The sequence below is a fragment of the Podarcis tiliguerta genome (assembly GCF_965153285.1).
Source record: "Podarcis tiliguerta genome assembly, chromosome: 7".
Taxonomy (NCBI): domain Eukaryota; kingdom Metazoa; phylum Chordata; class Lepidosauria; order Squamata; family Lacertidae; genus Podarcis; species Podarcis tiliguerta.
This window is the reverse complement of record NC_139540.1, coordinates 39,168,978-39,188,123: the sequence shown is the minus strand read 5'-3', so window position 1 is coordinate 39,188,123 and position 19,146 is coordinate 39,168,978. Positions and strand designations below refer to the sequence as shown.

Here is a 19,146-nt window from a genome sequence, read left to right as displayed (position 1 = left end):
AAAATGCTCTTTTGAATGCTACAAAATTAACAGTCTTGGCCAGTTTGTTATTAATGACAACTTCTTCAAACAGCTCATTGCAGCTCTAGAGAAATTACGAGGTGGAACAGCACCCTCCTCTCTGTGTATTGGTAGGGAAAATTCTCATGGCATTCAAGTTCAACTTTTACTCCTCTGGCAACCTGTCGGGTGGGGCAGAGGTGTGGGGCAGAGGTGATGGCAGCAGAGAAGGGGGTGGCCCTACCCACTAGTGGCTTCAAGCTTCCCCACCTGAGACACATGCCCTCAACAGATTACTCCCAAGGGAATGTGGCCCTTGAGAGAATGAAGTTCTCACCACACATACATTACTATTTTTAACTAATTTTGTTTATTCAATCTTACAGATTTTTTTTATATTGTTTTGATTTTATTATAGTTTAATTACTTTTTAGCTTTTATTTTTGATGTGTTTTCAGCTTTCTATGTTTTATCCATGTTTGTCTGAGTTGCCTTGAGTTCCAGTTCTGGGGGAAAGGCGGGATGATGATGATGGTGATGATGAAGAAAATAAGTCACCTTTGTCCACAAAAAAGTGATGCCCTGAAGCACAACTTTAATTACAATATTTTGGTCCTGTGGAATTAAATTAATTGGTGCAGCTTCCAAAGCCACACTTTAGGATCTGAACAGTATCAGATAAATTGTTCCTTCACATGTACAAGCAAAATATAAAGCAAGCAGGCCTGACAATTCAAATGATTAAATGTTTTTTGTTGGGAGCACTGGAAGGAGAGATTTATCTGGAGGCTTTCATACACATATCACTGTTAGCATCAATCACACCCATGAAAGAGAGGAAACGAAATAATCTCTACTTTCAGATCTAAAGAAATAAAGTACAAATGCTTTCAAGCAGACATAAAACCTATCATTGCAAAGTGTTTGTGTCTTTATCCACTTAACACTGTCATAAAATTCTTGATATAATTATCCATCCTATTGAATTTGAATGAAGTTGCTTGATGCACAGCCTAATTCTGTGTATGTATCAGAAGTCATGTCCCATGACTTCAGTGGTATTTACCTCCATGTAACTGTGCATAGGATATAAGTATTGATTCCTTTGGGTTGCTTAATATGTATTATTAATATTGCACATATTAAATTCATAACAACAATCCTTTCTGTGCTATTCAGTAATGCAGAGGTATAAAATTTATATCTGAAATATGGGCCCTGCAATCCTATGGTTCCAGAGACCATAGGAAGGACTGGTACTTTCTCACAGGATGGAAAGAGAGCTCTGGCTTGCTCATTTCCCACCACTGTAGAAACCTCTGCAGCCTTTGTCCTACTGACAAAGCTCTGACATCAGTGAGACAAAATGGGAGTAGACAGCAGGCAGGTTGAGGGTATAGATGCAAAGCATGCAATACCCAGATACCAGGAAGAAAAGTACACCAGCCCCCCAAAACAGCCCTGAGTTAGGGGAAAAACAGAAGCCCTGGAGCTCAAACTACACCTAACCAGAGAGAGCACTACACTGATGGGAGGGAAATTGTTAACAAACTAACAAAGGAACCTGGAAAAGGATTGAGGTACATAAGAGTGCTGCTCAACCCTGACTTCCACCCTGCTGCTGAGAGCCCCATGGGATGTTGAATGAAGTGATTCCGCAGTTAAGACCGTCTCCCTAAATTAATTCAGTGGGACTTAAGAGAAAAAGAAGCACAGGGATAGACCGTAAAATGTTTATTCTTCATATTAGTAGGCTCTATGACTAGTTTGTAGAAAATCGATTTCTTTCTGGTGGAGACATTTTTGTATTTTTTATGGCACAATTGTGCAAAATAAGTAAGATACCAAACATACCGAATAAGAGTGCAAAGGAGTACTTTGTGAGTGCCATCAGACTTTGTCACATTCATTATAATGTTCCCTGCGCTGCTATCTATTTTATACATAAGATCACCCGGCGTTCTCAAATGAGCTAAGGAACAGACAGTATATTATTTTACCAGATGAGTAGGTAGCTGAAAATGGAGGTAGAAAATAAGCTTTGTTGTGCTGTGGGATTTTTGGCATCCATGAACCTGCATGAAATCATAAAAGCAATCTGACAATCTTTGGCCTCTCAGATTACTGAAATAATGTATGTGAAGTGATGTGAGCACTTACAAATGCTAATGTCATCAGGCATTTCATCTGATGACTGGGTGGTACAAGGCCTGTGCTCACCATTACTTCCCCCGCCCGCCCTTTAGTGTCTCTTGTGTCTTGAGAAAAAAGTAGTGAGATAAAGCACAAGTTTCAAGTTAACAAGCCCAAGTCTGCATGGGACTAACAGAGTGAGGAAGAACCTTTGGCCCTCCAAATGTTGCTGACCTAAAACTCCTATCACCCATGGTTGCCGGGGATGATGGGAGTTGTAATTCATTGGTTTGGCTGATTTTCTGCAAGCACAGGCTGCCTTTCAGGGTGGCCTCTTTCCATGGGGTTGTTTCTTCTCAGACCTGCTGTGGGTTCAGCAGGTGAGCAGGACTCAGAACATCTGAGGACTGTGGGAGAGAATTTGCACCTCCCTATTAGCTCTTGTATTGGAAGGCACTCCAGGAAATTCTGTAGTTGGCTCAGGGAAACCCCAAATTTTGCAGAAGTACAAAAAAAAATGTTGTTGGGAGGCCCATGAGTGCAGTCTAAAGAAGACTTGGCATGCTCAGGGGCTAAATAATGCTGACTGTTAGGAGAAAACAAGAAGGAAAACAGCATAGAGTATCCTGGAAATGGGCACCGCTGAGACAGTGAACAGGAGCACTCCACACTGCAAGGTCCCCCTTGTCATGGTGTGTGCATGACTTTCTCACAGTATTTTGGCAAACGTAGAACAAGGTGGACCTTGCAGTTTCCCAGTAAATACACGGAAAAATACCGTATCTTTCTTGTAGTTCAGTGCTTTATGAGCTCTTTCAAAATGGCCAGCCAGCTTAGCATCCACTGGCCAGACTGGCTCTTTCTTCTACCCAAAGGGTCAGAGCATCCCTTCACTTCAGTGGCGTAGCATGGGGGTTGCAGGGGGGGGGCTGGCCGCACCGGGCGCAACTTCTGGGGGTTAGGGTTAGGGGGCGCAAATCCACGGGTTAGGGGGTGCAAATTACTTGCCTTGCCCCGGGTGCTGACAACCCACGCTACGCCACTGCTTCACTTAGGAGAGAAGCTCCTCAAGAGGGAAACCAAAGAGGATTCCTCACTCCATTGTCTCCACGCCTTAAAAAAGAAAACCAACCAAACAAGCACAAGAGAGATGGAAGAGCCATCTGGACCTTCCTTTTGTTTTTTTTAAGAAATGGCAACCAGTCTGAAGGTAGAACTCCTCGCACTGGGAGGGAGAGAGAACATGCTGCAAGAAGGACGCCTGAGGCGCCTCAAGATGCTGCCTCTGTCTTCACCTACTTAGCGAGCCGCCGCCGCGATCATTCTCCTCGCGGGGGGAATTAAGAGCTCGCCGCCTCCCCCAAGCGAGGCGCCATCATCTGCCCAGCGCTTTCCGTGGGTGCTTAAGGAAGCCGATCCCCTCTCCTTAATTCCTTTCCTGCCTCACAGCCCTTGAAAGGGGCGTGTTATTAGCACTTCGTGGAATAAGGAGCCCTTCCAGTTTATGTACACATGTATATGTTTCTGTGTGTTCCTGCAGCAGCTTCTTAGCAAAGGCGCGAGGGGACGTCCGCTATTGGCTCCAATCCTGCAGTTTATCTACGCAGGTGGATTCTTTCCTAACCAGCTGCCTTTTAATTGGAAAACACTAAACGCGCAGGTGGAGGAGGCACAGGGAGAGAGAGAACCTCCGTCCCTCGCCCTCCTTCCCTTTAATGACCAGGGCGGAGATGCGGGGAGACTCGGGAAGCAGGCGGCCGCGTGACACGGAATAGCAACAGCCAATCAGAGAAAAGGAGCTCGTTTCCTGCCCCGCCCCTGAGCCTGAATGTGCCTCTCCACTAGCGTAGGTAGGTCTTCCCTTTTCTTCGGCGCAAGTACTGTAGAACGTTTTTTATGGCCAGAGTTATGGTGGCGGTGTTCTTGAGGAATTATCCAGGCTGTTTCTCTGTTCCTTACTTTTTTAGTGTGATACAGAAACCAGAACAAAAACAGATCCAGCAAACCCACCCGCCCACCACGACGGGTTGGCTTGTTAAGCAGCTTGGCTTGTCAGGTGCGTTGCTATCTGAGCTCTCGCGGTGGAGTAGAAGTAAAACGCAGCAGAATCGGATGGGGGGGGATGGGAGAGTCTCCGCGTTTGGGACTCTCTAAGGCTGTATTTTTCGGAGTCAGAGGAGCCACCGTTTTCTTTCTCTGCTTAGTGAAATATAAAGTGTCGAGAGTGGGTTGCTGCAAAAAGATGTACAAACAAAACGCCTTCCCATTCTAAAGGGCGATGGATGGAGCCGAGCACCACCCAGTAACTCAGCTTTGAGCAGCAAGCTTTTTTTCTTTTTCTTTAAAAAGAAAATCACCATCGTGATTGCAGTGCTTAAATCTTATGGCGTCTTGAGGATTCCTTTTTTATGTGATGGTTTTTGATCACAAGTCGCCTGCTGTGAGACACGCTGATGTAAAACTCCCACCAGGCACCTGCTTGCTCGTCGGCGCCTTTTGGCGTCTGAAATGAATTTATGCTAGCGAGTCTCTCAAGCCTTTCTGCAGGTCAAGGCACTTAACCCGGCGCCTTTGTCCTCACCCCAAATGTTTAGAGGTTGGGCACTCAAACACATGCTCAAGCACTCCACGGCTGGGTTTGGGGACTGAAAGGGGGCGGCTTTTGTTATTTCGGTGATTTCTAGTATGTGCTCCGACTTTGACCCACTTCTCCCTCCCTTGCTTACACGTATTTGGGGATCAAGCACCATGAAATGAATGAGGCTAGCTGACTTCCAAGTAAGCTGCACGTTACATCAGTTTAGCCCTGGGAAGCGGGGATGAGCAGCCACCCGGAGACCCAGTTCCTTATGCATGTAAAACACCTATTAAACTCAGCTTCACGCTTCTGGCTGTTGGCTATTCCGACTCTCCTCCCCGCCACCCCCCTCCCGGTGGAAGCAACGACATGTGACGCCCCCCTCTTTTCCTCCTCTTTCCGCCCCCGCAGAAAACAAAAGCTGGCCGCCCCCTGAAGAGGAGGGGGAGGGAATCGTAACTTTGTGCAACACGTGCTCGTTGCAACAGTGGCAGGGAACTCCTGGACTTGCTTGGGGAGGAATGCCTAGCCGTCTCTTCCTTGTAGTTCAGATCCCGACGAATCCTTTTTCTTTCTCTTCTTCTAGTTTAGCGATTCTCATCTTCATTCCCCGCTGAACAGCTGCGTACCATCGAGCAGGATCGACGCCCCCACATCTGGGGCAGCAGCGAGAGGAATCCATGGCCGTCGAAGAGATTCTGGAATGATGGCAAATCTCCTGCAGGAGGAGAGCGGCGGACCTTAATTTGCCCCCGCAAATTAATTTCCTCTTCAGGGAAGCCTCTGCCTTCCGATGGATGGCGCCCCCTTTGCTAACCGGCAGCGCGCTTGAAAACTTCCTTCCCGGCGTCCCGCCGCCGCCTCCTCCTGCTCTCTCTTTTCCCCAGTAGGGGTCGGTTGGGAAAGGGCCCGCGCTTCCCGGCTCGTCCTTCGGAGCGCCTGCTCCACCTGCAGAGGCTGAGGCATTTCTAAGCCACACGCTGGCGAGCGCCCAGGTTCCCGTCCCCGAAAACGAGCCAGGAAGGACGCCAGGCGGGCGATCGGCGGAGCTGCCCGGCGCTTGGCTTACAGGTCGGCACCCGCAGGCATGGACAGCGCCTCCAGCCTGCACTCCCAGCGCCAGGAAGCGCCGCCGCCGCCGCTGCTGCTGCTGGCGACTCTAGACCGGCTCTCGCCTCGTTGCTGCTACTGCTGCTGAAAGGGCGATCGCGGCGGCTGCTGCTACGTCTTGGCTCGCCCCCGCCTCCCTTCCCTTTCGGATGGACGCCGCGAAGTAGCTGCTCTGCTGTGCTCTGCTCTCTCCCCCCGCAGATGCAAGCAGGGATCGCAGATTCTCTTCCCTCTCCAGTCTGGAGCTCTCCACAGAGACTTCCACAGAGCCCAGCGCTTGGAAACCTCCGGAGTGCAAGTTGCGACTCTTGAGCAATGGGCGCCGCGGTCGGAAGTCAGCGGGCTAGCGCCTTGCCACGGCGGCGCTTCTCTTAACTGCGTGGATTGGGAATATTGGGGAAACAAGTTTCCAGAGGCGGGTCGGGGAGTTGAAAGTCCGGCGTTCCAGTGAGAGCGAGCATGTCAGCAAGTAAGTGGTGGTGGTTGGTTTTTTTTTTGGGGGGGGGGGTGATGCTCGCCAGGAAAAGGTTGCCTCTGGTGTGGCATTTTTTAAATAATAAAAAATTTAAGATGATAATGCCGCTTTTACTCTCTCTTGGGACCTGGAAGGGGGAAGAGGGCATGGTCCCTGTACTAAATGCAGTCCTACATTTTGGATGGGTGTTCCTAGTGTGCTTTCATTTGCAAGAAGCTCTGTTGCAGTACACCATCTGTCCAGCTCTGAAAAGCACTGGAGATGCTTCTGTTTCAGTGCTGACATACCTTTGAGACCCGGTGCGGGGTCCGTGAGCACAACAGAGCTAACAGCGCAAATGTGCCTGCCTGCCGTTTTGCCATTAGTTCCCCAGGTAAATGCCAAGTCTTTTGTAAAGCAAAAGGCACATTCGTCCAGCAGTTCTTACATTTCAGCTGTGCTTCTGTTGATTTGTCTTGGATACATAGAGTGTGTTGTTGTTATTGGTGCTCTTTTCAAATATCTTTTTATATGCAGCCCATGTGCTGTGTGTGTGTGGTCTGTTTCTTGCCTCGGGAACTACTTACCCTTGTGAGGGTCACTGTGGAGCTGGAAATCTGTCACAAAAACGGCTGCTGAATTCTGTATGATTTCAGTTTAGTGTATTGATAGCACAGAGTAGGTGTCTGAGTCAAATATTAAGTTTTGTGTGTGTGTTTTTGAAACATATTCTAAGGCCTATGGAACTGTAATCATTATTATCTTGAAACTCATCAGTTGTGGCAAGCCTGTCACATTGAAAGCACTGAGATCTCCACTTCTCCCTCTCAGCACAATTAGTGAATGGAGCCAGCCGGCTGTTCTCTCTTCCTTGAGACTGCAAACTGCAATCTTTTCCACATTGCCCTTGCTTTTTGCATTCTGCTTTACCCTCAAAGATTTGCAGAGTAAGAGCCATTAAACAGATTTATAGGCAACTGTGGGCATTTGTCTACTAGCTTGATCTGTTCCAAGTGAGCACATTAAGATCAGCATGTGCAGCTATCAAAGGTGCATGTGGGGGAGGTGTGGAGGCAGAGAAGGCTTTTATTTTGGTTTGACTTGCATAAATGAACTTTGTCACATATTATAGTAAGGAGTGGGATTGCATGCAATGATATCTTGATATATGTTGCGGAAAACTAAGCTAAAATGAAATTGGCAGGTTTGTATCTGGGATGCTGCCCAGTAGTTAGATTTTTTTAATAAAAAAACCCCCAACCAACCAACCAACCAACCATAAAGTTTCCCTGTTTGATGCACTTTATTCTGGCCCATGCTTCCAGCTTTGGGTATGTTGTGACAGCCATTATTAGTAGATACAATTAAATGTAGTTTCAGCATATTGTAGCATGATATTTTAGCTGTACATCCTAGAGAACATGGATTGTCATAAGCTCCTTGGGGCAGGGATCAATGTGCACTTTCCTTATGTTACTCTGTATAGTGCTATATCTGCTGATCTTGTTGGAATAAAGAGAATAATTATTTAAATACATTCATAGCAAAAGACAGAATATATAATCCATCTTTCAACCAGGTATTGTACCTGGCTGTCACCAGGTGAGGAAATAGGTCCTGTATGTTAGCTGTCTAAATGCACTTCCAGAACTGCATCAGCAAGGTTCATATTTCTCAGTCATAAGAACCTGAAGTGTTTTTAGATTGTTGGGATGATAATTTCTACCTGCTGTGATGATGACTGCATACACACTTCAGGCATACCTCATTTTATTGTGATTCACTTTCTTGTGCTTCACAAATACTGCTGCTTCTGAGGGTATATGGATGCAGCTGTAGGGAGTCTGGCTGCTTCCAGGGGAAGGAAGCCCCCCCCCCCCTTTCTGGCAATGGGAGTGGAGTTGCCTAGTGCTGGATCTGGGTCCCCCCCCTCTCCCCCCTGCTGTCAGGGGAGCACAGCTTAATAGACTTCAGTACAGTATAAATATAACTTTTAGATTCACTGAGAAATGATTTGTGTGTAACTTGCTTTATTGTGGTGGTCTGGAAAAGAACCTGCAATGTGTAAGATGTATGCCTATGTACCTTTAGCACTTCCTCCTAAAAAAAGTAAAGAAAAAATTTTGGGCACTGTAGTTTAGAGAGCTACGATTCCCAGCAAACCATAGCAAACAGCATCCCAGAATTGTTTGAGAAAAAAATGTGCTTCAAAGGTATAGCATTTTACACACCCTGCCTGCCTGCCTGGTCTTAATGTTAATTAGAGGGGGAAGACTTGATTGGCAATGCAGTCTGCCTCTGAACTATACATATGGACTTATTGTAGTAGTTCCCCATGCAGTGGCAGAGAGGCAGTCTTTCACTAAAGTGCCTGTACAATACAGAACGCTAAACCTTGCCTGAAGGCTGGGATTTATTTAGAGTGCATTAGAGTGGTCCCCTTTGACAAGCAGAAATGATTTAACAGTAGCTGATGAGATAAGCAGATGATTTTTGGGAAACCAGGGGTCCTCGACCAAATCCAGGCACCAAATGCATGTTTTGTTTTCTGCCCTCATATAATTCTGCGGTTTAGCCTAATACTGTCATGAGAACTAATGGACTTAATATGTGCCTTGCTTAAGTGGAGGATGGGAGGGGGTCCTACAATCTGGTGACTGATCAGCACAGTGTAGTGATTCTGGCTAGACAAACTAATGAGATGTTAATAGAATCATAAAATCACAGAGTTGGAAAGAAACCCCGAGGTTCCTCTGTTTTACTAAATTACTTCAGCTACGAAAAAAAGCCAAGAAAGGCATGTTGGAACATATTTGCCTCCCTCTTCAAAAACCACATTCTGGCAATACTTTCGTTAGGACCACTCAAAGTTTCACAGAATAGTGACCAAGTTTTGGAGTTCACCAGAACTCTTTAGCCAGCTGGATGTTAAACAAGGGTGCGAGATGGAGGAGGAGTAACAATCTCTTCTTTTTTGTGTAACATCTAGCGGCTAGCCTGATAAAGCAATCTGGAGAAATAAGTTTATTCTCTCACTTTTTCAGCTTAAATAGTTAGATGAGTGATTCTGTTTTTGGGGTCAACGTAGTTTTCACATACTTTATTAAATAAGTTATTTTGTCCCAATAAAGTGCTAAGCAGAAGTAAAGGCCAATTTGTGAACAGGAAAAAAAAACCCCAGTAGCAACCACAACTGTGTTGTAGTCACTTAGAAATTGATGAAGGAACCATATTACCCCCTTTCACATTTGGCTCTTAGTGTCTTCTCATATATGCTATTCATATGCAGGCAGGCACTAATTCAAATTATTTAATTCTGGCTACTATTTTACTATTGTAAAATGTGAAGAGGTAACTTGTAACCCTAACCGTGTCTACTCGGTTAAATTCAATAGTAAGTCCTATTGAATTTATCATAAAGAAAGCATGTTTGGATCAGCCCTAGATTTCAAAACTAGATTTCTGTTTTATAACAGAAACAAAGTTGGAAGATAGGATAGCTCTGACTTCAGCCGGAGGATGGCGGGGGGGGGGGGGGGAGATATGCATTGGCATATGCCCTTTTAAAGTCCTCCTTTCTTTCCCTTGCATATCTACTCAGAATTAAAGGCCTGTTGAGTTAAGTGGGGCTGATTCCAAGTAAGTATGCATATTGGATCCTCAGTCTTATTTGGCTTGTATAATTTGCTACAATTAATGCCATTGTATTGATAATTTTGCTGTAGATGTCCCAAAAATTCTGCTGACTTTCATTAGAGCATATTTCTGACTCTTAAGACTACAACTATATTCAATACATATCCAGGGATATTAGAAAGCTGATTAAAAGAGAAGAGCTAAGGCTTTCTTAGGGGCATTCCAAAGCATGGAAATTGCAAGTTAAGCTGTCCATACACAATGTAGGCAGTGAACCTATTCTACAGTCCTGCATATTGTGCTTGCTTACAATTTAGTCCTCTGCACCCACACTTCCCTGCAGTCTTTCACCTTCATCCTCTGCCAATAGAAGAACACTGAAGCTGAGGCCACAATGAGGGCAATCGCCACCAGGTTTTACATTGACCTGCTTTAAGTCAGTAAGAGAATGGAGGAGGTGAATCTTGCATATATGGGAGATGGGAGAACATGTTTATTGCTGACAGACTGTCAAAATTAACATGGATGCAGTTCTCATGCTTTTCGATGCATGAGTAAACCTGTAAGCCTAATTCTTCAAATGATTTTTATATTTGAATTTTCTGGCGGCCACCAAGGTGGAAGAAGTACCTCATATTGATGTCCCTCAGAGCTTGCATTAAATGCTGAAAGATATGAGCTTCCTTCTCATCAGCTGAATCCCTTATTGACCCCAGTGCTTTTTGAATCACTTTTATAATCTTATATTTTGCTAGAATGTCTGTACCTGCTATGTTTATACAGAAACGTGATTTGCAAGGAACATCTAGAGTGTGTATGGGCAGGGGAATCAGCAACTGGAAATTTTTCAAATTGTCATAAGGATTTCCTCCCCTATGCAAAAATGGGAGATGTGGAAGGGGGCGGGGGATAGACTAATTGAAATACTTCTTGAAGCAGTGTGTTACAATATTGTCCAGCCACTGACACCGCTGCAACTCCCATATCCTGGCTTCCAAGATGGTTATGATAATATTGCTCCCACATTTGTCTGTATTACTAGGCAACCAACACTCTTAGGACTTGATGGCCTTGTAAGAATCTTCTTCCCCCTGAGGGCTGTATTCCCTCATGGACAGCTTATGGAGTATGCCTGCCAGTGGTGGATGGGTCCAGAGACAAAGTGTGTGGAGCAACAGGTGGTGACCCTTTCCTTTGTATATTTGATGCATTCCAACCAGAGACTAATTAGAGGGTTCTCCACCCTTCATTCTGGTAAAGATGAGGCATTTTCATAGTTCAGGAGCCTGTTCCAGTCACGTAAGAGCACCCAAAGGCAGTGCAGAGCAGGGTGATGGATGGGAGAGCCACAGGAACAAGCTAGAGAGGTCAGGCCTGCTCCCGACCTCTGTTTTAATGAGAAGACATTTAGGCAAGCCTTGGGCTTATGCACCTACCTTCCTTCCTCTGTTCCAGTTATGAGGAAGGGATTGGAAACGTTTTTAACTCACACTAAGTATGAGCAAGCTTATAAGCAGCATTGGATTTAGGGTGGTGTGGGTGGTTCCCTTGCACAGGGGACTAAGCTAAGGGGACATAATGTCCATTTTGGGCCACCAAATGTTGGCCTCGCACAAAGCGCTATATTACAAAGGATTACATTGGGCCCGAGAATCACACACAGAATGATAAACCACGATAAACATGTATTGCATTTGATTGACAAGCATTGTGTGCAATGGAACTCACTTTCTCAAATCTGCTCCAGAAGGTTGAGAGGCTCCCCTTCCATAAATAGATTTAGGGGGCATGTGGAGGGAGGAAAGTGGGGAAGTTCCATTGTGCAAGGGGAAGTTATTGTGGTAATAGAATGAGTGACTTAGCACCACACTGCATGCCAGCGTTTTTTGTTCCTTCAGCATGGTGACAAGGTGTTTCTACAACATACACTCTCTGGCCCCGTAGCTCACTTTTCTCAAATATGTATTCCTGAAAAATACACATAAACAAGGACCAACTTAAATGTGAAAGAGTGGCAAAACATGTTTCAACTCATGTGAGCCTTCCATTTTCTAAAGTTCACAAAGCAGAAATTTGCAATGGAAAGTTATGGGTTTTTCAGCCATAGATTATGGAGACAGATCACCGTCCCCATATCACAGTATTAAGACTGAAAAGAAGAAGAAGAAGAAGAAGAAGGAGAAGAAGAAGAGGAGGAGTTTGGATTTGATATCCTGCTTTATCACTACCCTAAGGAGTCTCAAAGCAGCTAACATTCTCCTTTCCCTTCCTCCCCCACAACAAACACTCTGTGAGGTGAGTGGGGCTGAGAGACTTCAGGGAAGTGTGACTAGCCCCAGGTCACCCAGCAGCTGCACGTGGAGGAGCGGAGACATGAACCCGGTTCACCAGATTACGAGTCAACTGCTCTTAACCTCTACACCACACTGGCTCTCACCACACTGTCAATTCGGCCAGTTGTCCTCTAGGCTAAATTAAGAAATTATGGGTTTTAAAACACTTTAGAAATTTTGTATTTGCAGCTAGAAAATAATTAGCAGATGTTGCAGAAGCATTTTATAACATGCCTTATAATAAGTCATCATTTCATGCTTCAGTAATAAACATTCATTAGATGACAGTGAAACAAGCAGCTAGGAGGCACTGAGTGTCCACATTGTTTTAAATGGGTATATTTTTAATACCAGATTCAGCAATCTCCCAGAAGTTATTATATCTAACTTTAGAAATGTGCATGAGATTATTGCCTATGAAACTTGACTCACATTGCCTGAGACTGCATTTCGTTGGTATGCAATACTCTTGTCAGGCCACTTCTTGCCCTTGTTCGTTTTAAGTACTTTATTTCAGTAAGGGGGACTTATGAGTTTATAGGTGACCAAAGAGCTTGAAGCAGTATGAGGGACACAATCTAAGTCACCAAAGGAGACTAAGGGACCTGACATGACAACTGTCAGTCATGCTAGCACCATGCCATATGGTATTTCTTCCTAGAGGTGATTTCCCTTTGTGCTTTTGGGAAGTGACTATCTGGAGATTATTTTTGATTTTGTGTTACCCGTGATTTTTAATAAAAAAAGGTAATGTGCCACATTTGTACAACTGCAATAAACATTATTGCTTTTACCTAAGTGACCTTCACATGTTTCGGCAGTGTCTGGGAGGGCATCTTAAAATTTATTTTGTTTTATTAAAATGTTACCTGCACTTTCATAGGAAGTATATTAAGGTGGTGTGCAACATAGAAAATTTAATAAAAATTAGAAAGAACATACATAAAAACATAATAAAAACATCAGGAAAAACACAGGTTGGTTAAAAGTGAAGTTTGTATTGCAAAGCCCTGTCTAAACAGCACAGTTTTCAGAATATGTCTGAAAGAAAACAGAGATGGTCCCTGCCGAATTTCTACTGGCAGGGGGTTCTACAAGGTAGGTGCTGCCATGGTAAAGATTTGGTCCCTAGTGATGCTAACCAAACCTCAGGGGCATAGGTAGCTCCAAGTGCAGTCGTGAATGACACTGGGGTTGTGGCGCTCCTCTCGCTTTACTGACCGAGGGAGCCGACGGTTGTCCACAGACAGTTTTGCTGGGTCATGTGGCCAGCATGACTAAGCCACTTCTGGCGAAACCAGAGCAGCGCACGGAAACACCGTTTACCTTCCCGCCGGAGCGGTACCTGTTTATCTACTTGCCCTTTGACATGCTTTTGAAATGCTAGGTTGGCAGGAGCAGGGACCGAACAATAAGAGTTCACCCCATCGTGGGGATTCAAACCGCCAACCTTCCAATCAGCAAGCCCTAGGCTCAGTGGTTTAAACCACAGTGCCACCTGCGTCCCAAACTGTAAGATACTTCATGCCAAAGTTTTTTTGGGCTTTGTGAATTAACACAAGTTATTAACCTTGAACCTAGCTGTTTTTTTGATGTTTGTTTGTCACCATGAGGGCCCTGCTAGGGATGGTAAGGCCAAGTATACATATTTTAATAAACAGGTCCCTCTGAATGTATGGCACAGGCTCTGGCATCTTCTTCGGTGCCCTAGTGTCTGTGGCTCCCCATAGCCACGTTCTGAGTAATTTGGAGTTCAAGTCAAAGGAGTTAAGGAGAATTTCAGCTTTAATTACATTAAATGTGAAATCAGTTTGTTGCATATGTATGTGCCATTGTTTCATTTCAATAGAAATATTGTTTTATTATGCATTATTATCAAACAGTTGGACTGCTTTTATAGTGTTGATTAGTGGTGTTTTGTTGTTGTGTTTTTATTTTTGAATGGCATGGTTTTATTGTGAACTGCTTTGAGCATAATGGATGCATATGCAATGTATGCAGATACCTTGACTAAGAGACTAAGCAAGTGTCAATATTTTATTTTCTTTAAAATACTTTTACACTGACCTTTAAGGCAAAAAACCCCAAAACATTTAAAGTGGTGTATAAAACAGAATAAGTTATACATATCCACAGTTAACTAAAACAACAGCATTTTTAATGGTATTATATCATCCAAAGTTTTGTACTTCATTATGTAAACATGTGCTAAATTTTGTGAGGTTTTATTTGGGACCAAAGGGTGGGAATTATGGGAGTGGGGAAATGGTGATCCTGCTGAATGCGATTGGAGCCAAGCATCATCTGCCCACCTCACACTTCACTGATACCTAGATTAGCCTTGCTGAACCAGGTCCTGTGTAGATATTTTGGACTGCAGCTCCCATCATCCCCAGCCAGAATGGCCAATAGTTAGGGACGAGTGGATTTGTAGTCTGAAACATCTTGTGAACATTGGGAAAGGCTGCCCTAGATGAACCATGCCTAGTCTTTACCATCGTACTTCCTAGTGGAACAGAGCTGGGTCCATTTCCACCACCACCTTGCCAGCAATTTCTGTTTCAATCCACCTGAATGCAATTCAAGTACAGTACATGCAACATGTATTCCACAAGAATAGATCCAGTCTATGCACACATCTCTATTCTTCAGTCATAAAGCTAGTTTTAGGTGTATCCATTTATCCCTTGATGGCGGAGTATTCACTACTGCTCTTAAAGATTAATTAAAATTTTCTTCTTTAACAGTTTTATTTCCATTGGGATTTATTGATGTAGATGTGTACTTTTGTTTTGATACACTGGTTAGACATTCAGGCTAAGAATCTCTCTCTCTCTCTCTCTCTCTCTCTCTGTCTCACACACACACACACTTGCCTGCAAGCTAGACCATAGCGTATGTACTAAGGCAAGATTTAGCGTTATTAAACTTTTATTAGTGTTTAACTTGTAATAGGTTTATCAGAAAAGTGTCAAAATGCATTATGGACTGGAAAATGATGTGCCAGTTGCTATAACCAGCAAGTTCAGAAGTAGATGGATTTTGAAATTTGTGTGAATCTATTACTTGACTTTTAAAATTATAGTGTACTTTAATTCTATTCCCTCCAGCAAATAATTGAATTTAAGCTTTAAAAGCCTTGCGACATCATGTGAGGAAGCCTGACCCTATTTTTTCTTTGACTGGTCTTGAAAAATCTCATTTCCTTTCTCTTGCTCCCGCTCTCTTTCCTTCAATGAATTTGGAGTCTTACTTTTCATGTTTCAGGTATGTAAGTGGCATGTAATGCTAACAGATATTTAGGAAATGACTTTCTGATAAATTCATGGTTATTTTTTAGGAAGATGTGTGCATACTTTTGCTGGTCATACTATCATACAAACAACTATATCTTGCAGGACCAGATGTTGTTGCAGGATCTGATAATTAAATCAGCTGATGTCTCAGTTCTAGCTAGGCACATCCTCTACATTTCAGCTCCCTTCTCATTCTTTTCCATCTGTAAAGGATGGTACCACCTGGGGAAGCTATACCGTGGGTGGGTCTGTGGGAGAGCTGGTGATCTTCCAGGTAATCATACCCCAAGTTGTTCAGGGCTTTTTTTCTACAAAGTACCAAAACCTATGTCCAAAATGTTATGGACATAGCCAGGATTCGGCTGTTGGAAACTGTTTCCAGGCGAAAATTGCTAAATGTCTGGGAAAAACTGGACATATGTCAACCCATGTCAGCAGTGTATATTTTGGCGAATTTGCTTAAAAATAGCTCAGACCAGTAGTTTAAAAAATATACGTTATAAAATAAATTTACATATCAAAATAAATGTTCGCCTGGGTAGGCTGGCTCAGACAAAAAAAGTTTTTAAGCATTGTGTAGCTTAAACAACTCACATCCTCAATGCCACTATCAAGAGCTCACATAATGTCTGTTCCACACTTGCAAGGAACTGATCCTTCTGGAGGGAAGCAGGGAGTTTCAAAGTGCATCAGTTCCTTGCAAGTGTGGAATAGACATGTGAACTCTTGATAGTGGCATTGAGGATGTGATTTAAGCCACAGAATGCTGACAAAGATTTACTTTGGGAGCTCACTTAAATTTGTTTGCCTTTTGTGCCCAACATATCTGCTTTATTTTTCAGTAGAATGTTTTTCCCATTAAGTGTCTAAATTGGGCCATTGTGCACAGTCTTTCAGAAGTTCACAGTCTCACATTTTGGTCAGGGTGTGCATCCCAGAGCAGTTTTGCTGATAACAGAGTGAAAGATTTATTTATGTGATGGTGCACATACTGCACTAAAGTATTTTAAAATATGTTAAGTGCCAGGTATGCCTGTTGTTAGGGACGCGGGTGGTGCTGTGGGTTAAAGCCTCAGTGCCTAGGGCTTGCCGATCGAAAGGTCGGCGGTTCAAATCCCCGCTGCGGGGTGTGCTCCCGCTGTTCGGTCCCAGCGCCTGCCAACCTAGCAGTTCGAAAGCACCCCGGGTGCAAGTAGATAAATAGGGACCGCTTACTAGCGGGAAGGTAAACGGCGTTTCCGTGTGCGGCTCTGGCTCGCCAGAGCAGCGATGTCACGCTGGCCACATGACCCGGAAGTGTCTTCGGACAGCGCTGGCCCCCGGCCTCTTGAGTGAGATGGGCGCACAACCCTAGAGTCTGTCAAGACTGGCCCGTACGGGCAGGGGTACCTTTACCTTTACCTTATGCCTGTTGTACTGCACTAATACACCAAGCTATTTTGGAGCTAATCTGTTGCAGCCTTGGGCAAGATTTTACTTTTGATCTTACTTTTGATCATATACCATTGGCTAAGTTACTGAAACTAGTGTGGTTCATCTGGCTCACATATTAATTACATGGTGGTAGGTTTTCTTTGCGACTGTAATGTATGCATTATTGGCTAAATATCTGGCACGTGATTATCTGGTGAGCTCCCTTCCAGTCATTGACCAGACAACATACGCTTAGCAAGGTTACTATATCATATACCTTCATGTCTAGAACATAGCTCAATCCTGGGTTCTGTACATGTAGATATCTAGGATAAGTTAGCATAGGTTCCAGGACAGAGGCTTGAACCCCACTACTTCTCTCCATCAATAAAGTCCTTGGAGAGTTGACATCTATAGCAGAGGGGTTTGCCTCCAAACGTCCCTGTGTTGACCTCAGTAGCAAAACACTTTGCTCAGCTTTAAGAATTAAACTAGTGCTCCCTTTTGCATCCCGCCCCCATCACACTGAAAATTAATGTAGTAGTTTGACTTGGTGAGGGGGTATCTTAGGATAATAGAATTTTAGAGTTGAAAGGGATGCAAAGGGTCATCTAGTCCAATGCAGGAATCTTCATTTTTAAAATTATATTTAGAACAGGTTATAAACTGCTTCATAAAAAATCCCTAAGCAGAGTACACAAAACATAGTTTTATAGAGTTTTCACACAGCAGTCTAAAAGTCTTTCATTAGTAAAACATTGGTGCGGGAAGAACAACTTTTAAAAGGTTGTATGGAATATATTGTTGCTTGTCTGTCACCTGTGATTTATGTGTGTCCGTTGCCTGGCTCTGCTTTCTTTGATTCCCAGTGTCAAAAGAACTGATGCAACTTTTTCTAGTCTGGATGAATAAACTTGCCTAACAAAAGCAAAAATAAGAAAACATTTTATTCTACAAATATAAGCCAATTATACTGTAACAGGTCAAATTTTCTCCCTACAGTTTTTCTTGGGAGAATTGTTAATAGGTGCTAAGGCTTTGAGCCCTCAGTGGTTCTTGAACTGGTGATGTGAGGAATCTCAGGCTGCTGCTGGCTTTGGATTACCCTCTCAGGAACCAAGTCTTGCAATAAAATATTTGCCTTTCAAGTGCATATTTAAAATTACAGGTCAGTTTTAAAACAATGCTGTATTAGGGCTTCACTCTTTATTGCCTCTGTTTCAGAATTTTATTTTATGAGAGTCTGTGGGCATGGAGTGGGGCCTTCTTTGTGTGAGAGACAGTGAGTGGGCTGCTGTAGGTGAAAAACAGGGTGGGAGCTAAGACCATTTTTAATCCATTTGAATGTCTTGTGTTTAGTTTTTACCTAAAGCTTTGGTTAAACTGGAATTGTTTAAAGCTTATTATAGAAGTGTTAAATTGTTTCTTGGACCTCTTTATCTGATTCCATATCCTCTGCTGACTTACTCAAGGGTGGGAGGAACATTGGGGAAGGGGGATAACAGGTGGTTGAGAGCTCTTGTTCCAAGACGAGGGACCCAGGAGAATAATGCACAGTGGGGGATCATAGGAGATGTAGTCCAACTTCAAGTTATGAAGCTACACAGAACACAGGTTTTTTTGGTTTGTTTTCTGGCTTAACAGTGAAGGGGAGCAGTGGCTAAATTATTTTAGGTGTTTCCTTGAGTCCTTTGCGGGTTTGGTTGGAACAGTCTCAAGATCCTGAGTCTCTTTCCTGGGTGATCAGGAGTGGTGAACAATGCCTATAAAGCTGAGAGACAGGGGTATATACAGTGTAAGTATTTTAGCAGAAATAAAGATTAGTTAGGGAAATCCCTTTGCCATAGCTGCTCATTTAGCTTTTCTTAAATGTGTCTTTGCTCTGAACTATGTTATTTCAATGTCTTCAACATTTCCTGAAATCTTACATCTCTGAATTAAAGCTTTGTTTTTTTTTTTAAATGGAAATGAATTCATAGATGAAATGAATAAATAATAGTGTATTTCTGACTGATAGTTTTCCAATTACATGTTTCAACTGTTTAGATGCAGTTAATAGCCTGGAACTGTTTGAGTTTGCAGTTTTGTATGGACTTGTGCGCAGAAGAGAATTTTATATACAATAAAGCAGTGTTTCCCAATCTTGATTCTCTAGCTGTTTTTGGACTACAATTCCCAGCATCCCTGGCCACT

General features: G+C 43.6%; 1 protein-coding gene across 4 annotated transcripts in view; it reads left to right on the top strand.

Annotated features, from left to right (window-relative positions):
• The first annotated feature begins 3,957 nt into the window (after window positions 1-3,957).
• Window positions 3,958-19,146, top strand: part of SNTG1 (syntrophin gamma 1) — a 208,540-nt gene continuing 193,351 nt past the window's right edge. For 2 of the 4 annotated variants that reach the window (XM_083451164.1, XM_083451161.1), the window contains exon 1: window positions 5,144-6,290. The gene's annotated coding sequence lies outside the window, so the exon portion shown is untranslated. The other 2 variants (XM_083451163.1, XM_083451162.1) reach the window with 2 other exon arrangements.